Source organism: Neofelis nebulosa, chromosome 16 (assembly GCF_028018385.1).
Source record: "Neofelis nebulosa isolate mNeoNeb1 chromosome 16, mNeoNeb1.pri, whole genome shotgun sequence".
Taxonomy (NCBI): domain Eukaryota; kingdom Metazoa; phylum Chordata; class Mammalia; order Carnivora; family Felidae; genus Neofelis; species Neofelis nebulosa.
This window is the reverse complement of record NC_080797.1, coordinates 46,892,320-46,907,695: the sequence shown is the minus strand read 5'-3', so window position 1 is coordinate 46,907,695 and position 15,376 is coordinate 46,892,320. Positions and strand designations below refer to the sequence as shown.

The 15,376-nt window shown below is 52.7% G+C and overlaps 1 protein-coding gene across 2 annotated transcripts in view; it reads left to right on the top strand.

The window, feature by feature from the left end:
* Window positions 1-7,339: 7,339 nt before the first annotated feature.
* The window catches only part of CUEDC1 (CUE domain containing 1), an 83,455-nt gene continuing 75,418 nt past the window's right edge, over window positions 7,340-15,376 (top strand). Inside the window, exon 1 of one of the 2 annotated variants that reach the window (XM_058704369.1) lies at window positions 7,340-7,642. The gene's annotated coding sequence lies outside the window, so the exon portion shown is untranslated. The remainder of the gene's footprint in view (window positions 7,643-15,376) is intronic. The other variant, XM_058704367.1, reaches the window with a different exon arrangement.

Below are 15,376 nucleotides of genomic sequence, written 5' to 3'. Positions count from 1 at the left end.
GCCCCTTTTTTTTTTAATTTTAGAGAGAGAGAGTGTGGGGGAGAGGGGCAGAGAGAGAGAATCTCAAGCAGTCTCCACACTCAGCATGGACTCGATCCCAGGACCCTGGGATCATGACCTGAGAGAAAATCAAAAGTCAGTGGCTCAACTGACTGAGCCACCAGGAGCCCTGGGGGTAGAGTTTAAAAATAATAAAAATAGGGGGGCGCCTGGTGGCTCAGTCAGTTAAGCTTCCGACTCTTGATTTCGGCTCAGGTCATGATCTCACAGTTCGTGGGATCGAGCCCCATATAGGGCTCTGTGCTGACAGCATGGAGCCTGCTTGGGATTCGCTCTCCATCTCTCTGCCTCTCCCTCTCTCTCTTTCTGTGTGTGTGTGTGTCTCTCTCTCAGAATAAATAAATAAACATTAAAAAAAAATAATAATAATAAAAATAGGAGCGCCTGGGTGGCTCAGTTGGTTAAGTATCTGACTTTGGCTCAGGTCATGATCTCAGAGCTTGTGGGTTCAAGCCCTGCTTCAGGCTCTGTGCTGACAGCTCAGAGCCTGGAGCCTGCTTCAGATTCTGTGTCTCCCTCTCTCTCTGCCCCTCCCCTGCTGGTGCTCTGTCTCTCTCAAAAATAAACATTAAAATAAATTAATTAATTAATAAAAAGACTTTTAAAAAACAATGTAAAGGTTAACTGGCACATAGTAAGCATCATGTGTTTGCTTTTATAATAATTGTAATTGTTAACTCCAGGAGCGTAGTGAAGGGTATGGACTCTGGAGTCACAGGCTGGGTTTGTACCATGGTTCTCCCACTTACGGTTGGAATTTGGGCAAAGCTTTTGACCTCCCTCTGCCTCAGTTTCCACATCTGTGAAATAGGAGTGAAAAACAACACTTGCCTCTTAGGGTGTTTCTGGATTAAATGAGGTAAAATGTGCCAAAGTGCTTAAAACAGGGTCAGACACATTGTAAATTGTTCAAAAAACTTTATCATTTACTATTATTATTTTTATTTCACTGTTTTTATTTTTAAGTAATCTCTACGCCCAATGTGGGGCTCAAACTCACAACCCCAAGATCAAGAGTCATATGCTCTACCGACTGAGCCATCCAGGTGCCCCACACCATTATTATTTTTAATCTAGTGAGGAAGACAGTGATATTCTTACTGTCGTTTTAGAGATGAGAAAACCGAGATTCAGGCTAAGTACCTCGCCAGTAAGTAGTACAGCAGGGATTTACTTGTGCCCTGGTCTGACTGGCGCCAAGGTCTTGGTCACCACACTATGCGGACGGAGCAGGTTTAGAGGGAGTTTACGAGGAAGAAGGAATCTGCTGCTCCGAGCCAGGATTGAATGTCTAGCCTCGTGAAATCTTTGTGCAGGCTCAAAAGCCACTTCATCAAAGGCGCCCTCTCTGATCTCTCCCCCGTGACAATGAACCCCTTCCTCCCTAGATCTGCTTACACCTTGACCTTCGTGTCACACTCTGCCTTGTCTTGTTTGCCAGCTGCTCCACATCTACCTTCCCCTTCGACTTGGGAGGTGAGGTGAGGAAGGGCTAGACATTGTTCATTTTGGGGGTCTCAGTATGGGAAGTGGGCGAAAAAGGTCCTAGAACTGGCTTGAAATTGCCTAAGTTAAATGTAATTACGGAGGGAAAGGTATTTATGTTTAACTTTCCTCCTTCCAATCAAGGTGACCCTGAAAACTATCACAGACATATACATATATATGATTACAAAGGAATGTACATTCAACGTAGGAAATTTGGCAAGTCCAGAAAAGTATTAATTAATAATAATTATTAATAAAACAAAAGTTATCTGGGGTGCCTGGGTGGCTCAGTTGGGTAAGTGCCCGACTCTTGATTTCAGCTCAGGTCATGATCTCATAGTTCATGGGTTTGAGCCCCAAATGTGTTTGAGTGCTCTCTCTCTCTCAAAATAAATAAACTTAAAAAAAAAGATAAAATAAAAGTTATCTATAAAACTCTCATTCAACAATTTGTTAATATGTTGGCAAATTTTCTTCTATGCTTATAACTAAATAAATAAAAATAAATAAACGGGCTCATAATGCATAAGCTGTTTCATAGCCTCCCTTTTCCAAACACATTGTGAACATTTTTGTAGACATTAAATGTCCTTTTTGTTCGTTTGTTATTATTTGTTTATTTTGGGGAGAGTGCAAGCAGGGGAGGGGCAGAGAGAGGGGACAGGGGAGCCAAAGCGGGCTCTGTGCTGACAGCAGCAACCCAGACTCGAACTCACAAACCACGAGATCATGACCTGAGCTGAAGTCGGCTGTTTGACCCACTGAGCCACCTGAGGCCCCTGGATAAAGGTTACCTGAAATTCCATTTATGTATCCCTGATCTCCACCCCACTGCCTTGTAGAGGACAAGCTAGCAGACTTTGTACAGGAGGTCAGGACCCCTGCAGCCTGACAAACTGCTACCCGTGAAGGGAGGACATGTGGTTTTTGTAAGGGCAAACCAGACGCGTCTCACCCACCTGTCAGAAGTCAGTCCTTTGGCAAATAGTTACAGACAGTCCTTGCCTTTCAGTGGTCCAGTTTGTGATTTTTCGACTTTATGATGGTGCAAAGCACATACACATTCAGTAGAAACTCTACTTCGAATTGTGAATTTGGATCTTTTACCTTGAAATGTGAATTTGAATCTTTTCCCGGGCTCGTGATATACGAGGCTCTCCCGTGATGTCGGTGGCAGGACGAAGCTTCTAGTCAGCCCCAAGATCAGGAGGGTCACAACCCATACACTGATAACCATTCTGTACCCATACAACCGTTCTGTCCCTCACTTTCAGTACAGTATTCAATACGTGACGTGAGACAGCACCTTATTATATAATTTTTTTAACGTTTATTTATTTTTGAGACAGAGAGAGACAGAGCATGAACGGGGGAGGGTCAGAGAGAGAGTGGGACACAGAATCAGAAGCAGGCTCCAGGCTCTGAGCCATCAGCCCAGAGCCCAACTCGGGGCTCGAACTCACAGACCGCGAGATCGTGACCTGAGCTGAAGTCGGACACTTAACCGACTGAGCCACCCAGGCGCCCCAGTCAGCACCTTATTATAAAATGGGCCCTGTGGTAGATGATTTTGCCTACCTGTAGGCTAATGTTAAGTGTTCCTAGCACAGGTCAGGCAGCCTGGGCGAAGCTGTGATGTTCAGCAGGTTAGATGTATTCGATGTGTTTTTGACTTATGACACTTTCAATTTATGATGCGTTTGTCGGGACGTAGCTACTCTAAGTTGGGGGAGATTTGTACTCACTCATGGCGCTGCCAGGCTGGGTGGTGCAAGCACTGAGACAGAGGACACCCCCTGTCTCCCAGGAGCTCATGCGGAGAGCTACTACCTTACCCTGAGCTGTATGTAGGCAGGATGGACAGAGGGACCGCTGGGGAGCAGCGGGCTACTCAAGAGAAGGAGAGTTCGCAGAAAGTGCTACAGGCGTGACATTGGCATTGGTGTCCCGGGAAAGGGGTGAGGGGCCTGGGAATCCTTCTCTCAGTTGGAAGTCAGGTTGGCAATCCCACAGGTTTCCATCTAGTTACCATCCCGGGAGGGGAGGTGCGTACTCATTTATTTTGAGTAAAAAATGTTTCCCCTGTTTCCGTGTTTCTCTCATGTGTTCTTTCAAAACCCCCACGTGTTACTGCCAATTACTTGTCAGCGTCCTCTGAGTTTCCTGCTCAGATCGGTGAAGCTGGAGAAAGGGATAGGATTACCCCAGTTGTCTGGATGTTTGCGCCACTTTCTTTTCCACCTTGGACCTGACTAAGCTTCAGTGATGCTAGAAGGCTTCTCTTTAGGGCAAGAGAATGGGCTGTTTCCCAAGCCGCAGCCACGTGTTCTTGTCCACGATTTGTGCCCCAGCATTTGTCTGGGGTTGCGGAAATCCCAGAAGGGCAATGTCTGGTTTTCCCTGGGGTCCAGTTGGAACCCGCTCTTTCCGAGCCTGAGCCCCACAGCTCAGCCTCACCCTCATTGCAGAGGTGGGTCACAGCGGATATGCTCCCACTTATCTGTGCTTAGTATAGCCACAGACTTGGCAAGAAGCTTTCCTCACCTTCCCATTTGCTCAGTGGGAACAGCAAGTGGTCTTGACTGTCCTAGCATGGGGGTAAGGGGCAAGGACAGGAAAGGGGAGGGACTGGAGTGTAGGCGAAGGGCAGGCTGGGAAGGGCCTCCCGAAAGAGTTCAAATTTTATTCTCCAAGCAATGGGTTGTCATTCGTATCTTTTCAACAAGACAGAGACATCACCAGTCTAAGCTTTAGAAAATAACCTGCTAGCATCGAGAAGGATGGATTGAAAGTCAGGAGCCCTGGTGGCACCAGCAGAACAAGGGCAGAGCCGTGGGAATGCAGAGGGGGCACATTCCAGAGACATTCAGGAAGTAGAAAGCCCTGAATTCGCAGCATATGAACTTGGTAGCTCAGATGAATGGGAGGTGCCCTTCTTCAGGACAGAGAGTTCTGGCGAAGGAGGATGTGGAGTTCACGGCTTCCAGGCTTGCCACGCTGAAGGTGAGGTGGTTCTGCGCCAGGCTGTCCAATGGCAGTTACACATTCCAGGCAGGAGCTCAGGAGAGGGAGTGGGGACCCCAGAATGGGTCATCACCCCAGACAGCTGGCGGCAGACGCTGTGCTACTATCATCAGTAACGATGCTAGCCGTCACTGAACATTTTGATGTGCCAGGCAGTGGTCTGGGCGCTTCACATGCGTGGATTTGTGTAAACCTCACCCCGATCTTTGGAGGTAAGGCACTGTTGTGAGCTCCAAATTCAGGTGAGGAAAACAGGCCCAGAGAAAGTTCAGTAACTGCCCTAAAGTCATGCAGCACGCAAGTGGGGGGCAATCGGGGCTTGGTACCTGCTCCACTCTAGCCCCACTGGGAGAACATCTTGGGAGTTGTGGGATTTAAGGAAAAGGCAAGAGGACTGTACCCTGGAGAAGCTCCTGGGGCAAGCAGGGCTGAAGAAAGGAAGCAGCTGGTAGGAAAACAAAGGTGGGAAGCCACGGGGTGGGAGTCATTTCAGGGTGTTAACTGCCCCTGGAATGCTGGGGGCAGGGTCTCAACTACAGGATCCAATGGGGATTGAGGGATTAGACAGCATGTCTGGTTTCTTTCTGGAGAAGTTTATTGAGCTATCGAGGAATGGGCAAGAGAGAACCAGGGCAATGGCCGGAGGGCAGGGCAGGGTTACAGGCTTCTTAAAAAGGGGGGCATCCCTCAGGTGTGAAGGTATGAAGCAGAGAAGGGGAGAAAGAACCGATGGAGCCTCCTGGAGCGTGGGGGTTGTGCCTGAGAGCATATGTCATCCTCTGAGCTGAGCAGGGACAACAGGGGCCCAACCCAGGGCAGAAGCTGGGGGAATGAGGTGGGGGTGGGGTGGAGGAGGAAGGAACAGGACTTGGTAACCAATAGAATATAGGGCAAGGGACACTTGAGACCTGAGGTTTCCAGCTGCCAAAGAGGAGGAGGAGGAGGATTGGACAGGCAAAGGCTCCGAGTTCGATTTTAGCCTCCTTGCCTGTGAGGTGTCCGAGGGACCTGCAGGCCTGGCCTGGGAGCCTCTGGGCCCTTATGGCTCAGAGGCAGTGGTAGGAGTGAGGGAAGTTACCCAGGGTGGGTATCAGAGGCAGGGGAGGGGTCTGAGGAAAAGCTTCCAGAAAGACAGCCCTGAAAGGAAGGATAAGGTAGCAATGCCCAAGAAGTGTCCTTCAATGAAGAGCGTCCATTCGAGTGACTGATTTCATTTGATGACTGTATTAATAGCGTATTAAAAGATTTTATGAACACTCAGGGGCAAATGCAAATAGCGGTATCTCCAAGTCTGCGGATGCGTTTTCCGGGCTCTGCAGGTGACAGGGAGGAACTGCAGAAGCATCTTGCAAGTAGGCAGAAAAGTGAACCGCACTGTGGGCTGGAATAAGGTAACACTCATGATGACATAATCTAGAAGACCCGCAAAGAGGATCAATCCCAAGCTCCCAGTTACAACTTCAGGACAGGAGCCAGGAGTCAGCAGGGAGGCAGGAGGCAGTTGGTCTAGATTAAGGGTCTTTGATCTGGGGTCTAGGGACTACCTCCTGAGGTTTCAAGCACCCCCCCCCCCCCCGCAAGGGCATGTACCACCAAGTGAAGGAGCATGAGGTGGGGTGTGGGGTGGAGAGGAGATCCTCAGAGGGTCTGGGCACCCCACCCTGGAGCTGTACTCCAAATGCTAACCTGATGTTGGACCTCCCCAAGGAGGGTGTGGTTCTGAGGTTTCTCCTCCTCACAAGTTCCCAACTTGCTAAAGAAACCTTCCCTTGACATGCAAATGATGGAAACACACGGTGTCTGGGGCACTCTGGTTTGTGGTTTTTACCATCAGATGTCTCTGTGGCTGAGCAGGTTGACTTGTCTCAGCAGAGCTAGGGGGAAGCCCTCAGAGGAAGAGGGGAGAGGGGCTATTCCCTGGAGTCTGGGCCCACATGGGAAGTGGGCCTCCAAGGCAGGCTGTGGAAGAGGAGGGTGCAGACCCTTCGCAAGCTGTCGGGGGCGGGGCTGGAACTGCACCCTCCTCAGACCTCCTATGTAGCTCCTCTTCAACGCAGAATACTGGGCTGTCGCCACCTGCCCCCGTCCCCCCCCCCCCCCCCCCCCGGCCCCACACTGGAGTTTGAAGCCAAACCACATGAAAAAGAATAGTCAAATCTGATCTCCCATTTATTGGACAAGTTCTTCTGTGGAAAATCTTCTCAGGGCTCAGAAGCCCCCAAAAGTGACCGGGGATGCTGGGAGATGGGGAGATGGCAGGAGGTATCTGATGATGTGATGTGATGTGATGGATAACAGCTTTGATCTCCTGACCCCCTCCTCACCATCTCCTCCGACCTCGGCATTTTGTTTCCTTCCCGGAGCCCTAGCTTCCCAGGCGCCACCCTTCCCCCACACCGCAGCTGTCCCAGGCCCAGATGCGCGTCGTCCACCCTCTGCACCCGCCCGGGCAGCTCTGCTCTTAGGTGGCCCTCCGAGCCACGCGCTCGGGTCCCCGCCCCACCCCGACCCGTCTCCGGGAGCGCCTTCCCGGCGCCGGTCCCCGAGCAGGGAGGGGCAGGACGCCCCGCACCCCACTAGCCGGGGGAGACCGAGGCTCCTAGCTCACGCCCTCCGGCCCGCCGGTGGGGGCTCACGGCGGCTGGTGCGGGGGCGACGCAGGGGAGACCCCGCCAACCGTCCCCCGGAGCCCCCCAGCCCCGCGACTGTGCCGCTTCCCGCCCCCCCCCCCCATTCCGGCTTCCCTCCTCTCTCGGAGGGGGTCGGACCTCCGAGCGGGTCTGGGGGCGCCGCGGCCTGGCCGGCGCCCCGCCCGCGGTCCCGCTCCTCCCCGCGCGGCCCCACTTGTGGCCCCGCCGGCGGCCGCGCAGGGACAGCTGCATTTCTCGCCGCCCGCCGCTAGGAAGCTGGCCTCGCCTCGCATTCTCCGCCTCCCGCGCCCCAGCCGCGCCGCCGCGCCGGGCCCGCCGCCGCCACCGCCGCCACCGCCGCCGGCGCGGGATCGCGGCCCCTCCCCCGCCCGCCGGCCCCTCGGGCCCGCGGGGCAGCGGACGCGCGTGGCGGCTGCTCGGTAAGACCCTCCCTTCGCTCCCCCGCGCGAGCCGGCTCCGGCCCGGCCCGGCGGCCCCACCTTCTCGGGCGCCGATCGCCGCGGCGCCGCCGGGAGGGCCGGGCCGGCGCGAGTTTGATTCCCGGCGCTGCCGCCGCGGCTTCCCGGGAGCCCGCGCCGCCCCAGCCGCGTGCGCCGGGTCGCGGCCCTCGCCTCCTCCCCGAGCCCCCTCCTCACCCAGGCCGTGGGCGCGCGAGGCGGGCGGGCACCGGGGGGCGGGGGCGGGGAGCGGGGCTCGGGGCTCGAGGGGTGGTCGCGGGCGGGCGGGCGGCGCCGGGATGGGCTGAGAGGCCTCCCTGAGCCGGCGCCGCCCTGAGCCCCTGCCCCGGCCGCTCCCCCTTTTGTGTGGGCGCCCCTCGCAGCGCTGCCCGGGCCTGGGGGCGCTGGCTGGCGGGGGGCGCCTGCTGAGGGCAGAGCTCCTCCTAGGAGGAGGGGAGGCTGGCTTCCCGTCCCCGCCGATGTCACAGGTCGGCTCAGCCTTTTCTGGTCCCACCCGGTCCCCTGGGAGCTGCATCTCCCGGTGGCTCGCTAGGGAAAGTTCAGAACGCACTGTCCCCGCCCCTGCTCCCCCGCCCCTCGGCTCGGTATGCCCCGGGCTCTAAGCTCCAGGGGGTTGGTGTTGGCGTTTATTCATTCTTTCCTCTTCAGTTTCTCCTTGCATTGTTGCCTTACACCCGGCACTGGCTTGGCCTTTTCTTTTCTCCTTAAAAGAAGTTTTGGCTGCAGGAAATTTTTACTGAAATGAAATTCCTGGAGAGGGACTTGTTTTAGGGGAAAGGAGGTTTTAGATTTTCCTTTATTTTATTAATTTTATTATATGTGTGTGTGTGTGTGTGTGTACATTCACACACACACACACACACACACACACACACACACACACACACATATGTATGTATTTTGGTGAGAGTGAGGGGAATGACTGGGAGTTTAGATGTAAGATGTCCTAGAGGTGGTACGGGATGCAAGGAGACCATCTCACTCCCCACCTGGCCCTGAGGCAGGAACACCACCCCACATGGGGAATAACCTTGCCTGTTGGTTATTCTGAGCATCCTGAGCCACCTGGTCCTGCAGAAGGGACTCAGGGAGATGTTCTGGGCCTCTCATGCTCTTTCTCTGGCAGGCATGCTCATCTTTACCGCCTGGTGGAGTTAGCCATGTATGCCTGAAGAAGTGAGGGACACAGGGAATTCTCATGGAGGAGGTCACCTTACCATGAGATTTGACCCCTTTGTGGAATCAAGTGTGAAACTGGGCCCTCTCTGTTGTCAGGGGTCGATGCCATTGGGACCTCTATTTTGAATGGAGGGTGGCATCTCTGGGATGGAGAGAGAAACCTGGCTCACGTCACCAGGAGGCTGAAGGGTGTGTGCAGGAGGGTTGGGTTTGAAATCCGCCTGTCCCCTTTCTGCTGCTGGAAGGAGCAGGAGATAAGGGAACAGGAGTGGTGCGTCAGGCCTGGGCACATCCTTAAACAGGAGAGAGAACTTGGACGACTAGGATGGCCCAGCAGTGGTAACATGACTAGGGAGGGGACTTGGGGCCAGAGGCTGGGGTCATGGGCCCCTTTGAGAATCTGGTGAAAGCCCCAGCTCCTGCTGTCTCCAAAGTGCACGTGTGCAGGGACACATTTTGTATACGCTATCACGATGTTACCATACCCTTTGGAACTGGAACCCCTTGGAAGACCCCTGATCTACAGTCTCGGTCCAGCAAAGTCCATTCAGAACGGTTCTCTCCTTTGTGGCCAGTCAGTGAGTAATCCCAGTGTGCGAAGAGTAGACTTCTCAGGATGTTGTTTCTCATGACCTTCTCATGCAACTTTGGGCGTGTGGCCACGGTGACCTGGAAACTCTGGACCAGAGCCCAGCTCCAGTCAGCCAGAGGATGGGGGCAGATGACTGGGGCAGGGGGCTTCTCCAGGGGCTGTCTGTGTGGCGAGAAGGCTCTAGGCGCTGCGTGGGGACCACAGTTCTATCGGATTAGAGGCAAGTATAATTTCACTGGGTATGGAGCCAGGCGCTTTAAGAGCCCCAGCTTATTCTTGGCGAAGAGGGCTTGAGGTGGAAGGAGGAGCTTCAGTGGAGAGTGCAAGTGTGAAAACACTGCCCCTCTTGAGGAGTTTTGGGGCACCATTGTCCAAGGCCAGGATCCAGGTACTGTAGGTTCCTTTGGACTTTAAACGACAGTGGGGGGCCCAGAGGAGACAGATGTCACCGACCCCAGTGCACCCCAGGAAGTGTGGCCTGCCTTTTTGGTTTCTTAACCAAAGTGCCCTAGTTTGGCTGCTTAGGTGTTCGTGGCACCTACGCTTGCTGTCGGATCTAGAAGGGCCTTTAGTAGGGGTTGCCATCTCTGACCTCTCTGCTTTGGTGTTGAGAAGCACTTCTGAGGCTCAAGTGCCCCGAGACAGTGGTAGCTCATGGGCATTTTGCTTTATTTAAGTAGCCAGCACAGTGTTTGGGGTACAGCAGTACCCACACTTGTTCCCTCCTTCAGAGCTTCCTACATTTCCTCAGGAGTATTCTAAAGCCTTGGGGGCAGGAAGCTGGAGTCAGGCAGGGGTCACCTCTAACTATGCAAAATGGCCCGGAGGAGGAGATGCCACCATTTCATTGACTCTGACAGGCTCCTTTGCTTACAGGAAGAGCCACAGGAGGCCTTGGAGACGCCACAGTCCAAGTCCCCGAATTTGGGACTTGGAAGTTGTCTTGGTGAGATGTCAGGGTCCTGTGGCAGTGACTAAAATTTCACATTCACTGCTGCTGCCCTGGATAGCACTGGCGAGTCGAGGATGCTGGTTGTGGTGGCTCACTCAGTGCTTCTCTGATCTCTGCCTTCAGCCTCCCAGTGAGCACGTCTGATCTGTCACAGCAGTTATAATGGGCTCCTAATAACGCGGCTATTACGCTTATTTTTAATTTTTGTTTTTTTGTTTTTTTTAGAGAGTGCACATGAGTGGGGGAGGGACCGAGGAGTGGGGGAGACTCTCATGCAGGCTCCACGCTTAGTGTGGAGCCGGACACGGGGCTTGATCCCACGCCTCAAGGATCATGACCTGAGTGGAAACCAAGAATCGGACGCTCAACTGACTGAGCCACCCACAGGGGCCTCTCTTATTATTTTTAAAACAGGTCATAAATGGCAAATGCTGTAACAATGCCTGTAAACAGAAACTCCCTTGTAAAATGTGGCCTTTCCATTTCTGTTATGGTGGCACCAAGTGTCTCTGAGGAATGATTGGTGGGATAAAGAAGTTCCAGCTCCCTCTAACCTCCTTCCCCCAGAGGCAGTTGGGGCCCTTTGGTGCCCTCCCCCCCCCACCCCCTAGCTCAGTGGTTTAGAGCGTAGGATCCGAAGTTAGAGTCCCAGCCCTCTCTCTTCCTCTCTGATTTTATAAGTGCCTCAGTCTCTCAGCTTTAGAAAGCGTGGAAGGAGAACTAATGTGTATGCCAAAGAATAAATGTTCTTTAGTGTAGAAGCTATTAGTACTATTATTTTTGTTAACTTTTTTTTAATGTTTATTTTTGAGAGAGGGTGTGCGGCAGTGGGGGAGGGGGAGAGGGAGAGGATCCCAAGAGGGCTCTACGCTGACAGCAGCTACCCCATGTGGGGCTCGAACTCACAAACCACAAGACCATGACCTGAGCCAAAGTCCAACGCTCAACGGACTGAGCCACCCAAGTGCCCCTATTATTACTGTTATTATTTCTGCACATGGGTGCTAATGTTCTGAGGCTCCTTGTTGTTAAGGAAAATCTTTGGTAAAGATTTTACAGTCTAAAGACTGTAGAGGTGGAAGCTGGCTTTAGGAGGAGTAGGATGAAGTGTGTTCAGGCTTTTAAATTATGAGCAAAGGGTTCTGCATAGTGGGGAGATGGGAGCCTGAAATGTCAAGGGTGATGATAGAGAAGCGTAGTTGGGTACAGAATGACTCAGCATCTGTAGCCCTGCTGTGGAACCGACTCTTCTCCCTTCTTTTTGGGTAAGAGAATAAGCTGATGAGAGTAGGGGAGTTGGGAAAGGGTCATAATAAGGTAGGAGAGTTGCATGACTTTTATGTTGATGCTAACATTGGTTCTGGAGAAAGGGAGTGTAGCGGGGATGGGGGGCAGGCCCCCTATGCAGTCAAGAGTGGAAGCTGCAAGGTGGAGGGGGTTTCAGGAAGGAATAGATCTGCTGAATAATTCTAGCACTCCCTGAGCACTTGCTATGGCTCAAAGCCTGTTCCAGGTGCTTCTCACGGATCAGCTCATTTAATTCTCACAAGACTCTATGAGATGTCAGATCTGTTTTTCAGTTAAGAAACAGAGACGTAAAGAGGTTAAATAACTTGCCCAAGATCACATGTCTAGAAGGTGGTAGAGCCAGGATTTGAATCCACGAGGCCTGTCTCTGTAGAGCTTACATCCTTAGAGAAATTCTGGGCTAGGGGTGGAGAGAGGCGAGGACAGTGGGGCTGGGGCTAAAGGGCTTCGTGCTCTGCTGGAAGGGCAGCCCAGGCCACACTCAGACATCACCAGAAGGTGCCTGGAGTGTTCAGTCTGCCGAGAACCGCTGGCCAAGTGCCAGGCACTCTGCTGGGGCTGACCCCCCCGTACAAAGGTCATTGAGGCCCCTGCCTGCAAGATGCCTGTGGTCTTGTAGGGGAGACAGGTTAGCCCAGAACTCCACGGCAAGCACTGCTGTGAGACAAAGCACTGCAGAGGGGACGCTCTACCGTCCAGAAGAGCTGGGGTGGGGAAGGCTGCCTGCAAGAGAGGGCACTGGAGCCGAGTGAGAGCAAAGGTGGCCGCTGTCTCCGGGACATCACTCTCCCACTCTGTGAACTTTGATTAGAACCGAGGGTCAAATTTTCTGGATCCTGCAACACCCTGGCTGGGGTGAGGCAGGAACTGGGAAGTGCAGTTGGCTTCCTTGATGTCTTTGTGGTTTTTAAGAGTCATCTCCTGTAATGCTTGCAGTGAACTTGCTGAAGAAGAAATAGAAATCTTCTAAGAGTTACTGCCCAGAGGGGCACCTGGCTGGCTCTGTCGGTGGAGCATGCAACTCTTTTTTCTTTTTAAGTTTATTTAATGAGAGAGAGAGAGGGGGGGGGGCAGGGGAGGGGGAGAGAGATAAAAGAGAGAGAGAGATTCCCAAGCAGGTTCTGCTTTGTCAGCACGATGCGAAGCCGGATGTGGGGCTCGAGCTCGTGAACTGTGAGATCATGACCTGAGCAGGAATCAGGAGTTGGATGCTTAGCCCGCTGAGCCACCCAGGTGCCACTGGAGCATGCGACTCGTGATCTCGGGGTTGTAAGTTTGAGCCCCACGTTGGGTGTAGGGATTACTTTAAAAAAAAAAAATAGAGTTACTGCTCAGAGCACAGTGATTCACTCCTGTCTCTCCGAACTTAGAAGCAGAACCAGAGGCAAATGAACGTAAGCTGTGGAGGAAGGACTCGAGTAAGGGATGAGGAAAACGTTCCTTGCAGACAGGATGTGAGATGTGAGAACAAGTGACTCATAGGAGCAGAGGGGAATGGCCTCCCCTGAAGGTCTTTAGAAATGGGAACGAGTTTCATTTGTCTTGGTGGTTTCAGAGATTTCATCTGGAGACAGGAAGATGAAGTAGAGGCCCCTAGAGGTCTGTGTCAGCTCAGCGATAGGAGGGTGAAAGGAGCTGGAATTTCTGAGCTAGAAGATGGCTCAAATCTGGCCTAGGTCCTTATTTTGCCGTAACACGGAGCGGCTCATCCATTAGTCAGTGAGCCAGGACACGAAGCACATCTGCCCAACAGCTGGGGTCTTGCCCTGCGCTGATCCCAGTCAGAGGGGATGCTTACCGGGAGTGCCCACGGGGTGGGGTCCAAGCCTTGTGACGAGGCCTGCGGGAAACCCGCAAGGAGTTGACCTTTGGGCTGTTGGCACTAGAGAAAAGCATCAGCTGTGCTCAGATGCTTCTGAGGATGCCTGTTCCCTGCTGGAGCTACTGGGTCATCCAGGTCACCCTGCTGGCCTGGCACCCAGAAGAGCTTTGGGTGCACATTTGGCGCCTTTGGCGAACCTTGCCGAATGAAAAGTAAATAGCAGAAGTCATTACTCTTTTGCCATACACTTGTTGGGCCAGCACCCTTGTCCTTGCACTTCTGTGTAGCATAGGCCGACAGTAGAATCATTGTCTAATCCCCCCAGGCGCAGAGAAAGGTGTCCCAAAGCGTGCTGGGGTGAGGGGAATTGACACAACACAGTTTAGGATCTTCCTCAAAACTTACAGTTCTTTGAAAGAACATCAAGGGCTGACGTTATGTTCATTTATAATGACCTGCTTTTTTCGTTTGCTTTGGGTTTGTCATTGATCCTAGCACAAAAGTAAAGGCTGAATTTTCCAAATTGAGAAAAAGCATAAGGATATAGTGATCTAAACTGCATTCAGCAAGAGGGCCACAGAGATCTCTTAAGAGAAACAAGGCTTGCTCTCAGAAGGGAATCTGATTAAGAATGAGCCAACGGGCGCCCGGGTGGCTCAGTCGGTTAAGCGTCCAACTTCGGCTCAAGTCGTGATATCACGGTTTGTGAGTTCGAGCCCTGCATCGAGCCCTGCACTGGCAGTGCAGAGCCTGCTTGGGATTCTCTCCCTCCCTCTCTCTCTCTGCCCCTCCATAACTTGTGCTCTCTCTGTCAAAATAAATAAATTAAAAAAAAAAAAAAGAATGAGACAAATATGAACAGATGCTGAACAGTGGCTTTGAAATACTGGGTGGTGGGCTTCACTTGCTGGGATCAGTTTAAATGGACTCATGCAAATTAAAACAAAGCAGCAACAGAAATCACTCTGCCTCCTCCTCTAACCTTGTTGTTCCTTGTTTGTTAAGGAAGCAGTAGGTACTAGGGGGCTATTCTCCAGAGCTCTGGTTTGGAGCTCTGTTGAGAAGATTTTCAGTGGTCATGTAGGGTGATCAGGCATAGGAAATGATTTCATTTTGTTCAGGTCTGAGATTAGTTTCGGTTTCAGGCTGTGCCAGGAGCTGAGAGAGCCAGCGAGCTCGGGCGAGCGGCGGGAGGGGTGAGCTGGGAGAGAGCCTCCCCGCTGGCCTCGTGTGGGCCCGTGGTAAGGTGGCCAGACAGGGAGCCCCTGGGTTGCGCAGGGAGAGGAAGAAGATGAATCAGAGATGGAGTCGGGCTAGGAAGCCGTGGAGGGTCTGTGTGTCTGGGGATTGGGATGCGTGATGAGGAAGGGAGTGTATGAAGATATCAACAGGAGTGTGTAGGACACAATGTTGCGCAGCTACCTGACTGCTGAGCCACCGGGCTGGGCGGTCACAGGGAAGCTGTGAAACACATTACCTGCGTCAGGTGGATTTTCCACGAGCAGGTGTAGACCTGAGAGGAGAGCAGGTGTAAGTATGCCACAAGGCCTACACACACCTTGGACTGACATCCTTGAAACTAGCCCCCACTGTGCACATTTTCTTGCATTTGACTTTCCTTAAAAAAAAAAGAAAAAAGAAGAAGAAGTCAAATTAAGGTTTGCGCGCTGACAGTTGAGAATTAGCAGACCCTAGCAAGTTTGGGGTGTCCTGTAAGAACTTCAAGCTGTCATTTTTCCAGAGACGGTTTGGGGCCTGTCTGGTTGTTTTACAGGGTATCATTATCCTGGAAAACCAGGAGTTCTCCTCCGCTGGTGGGATCTGGGGAAGGCACACACAGAT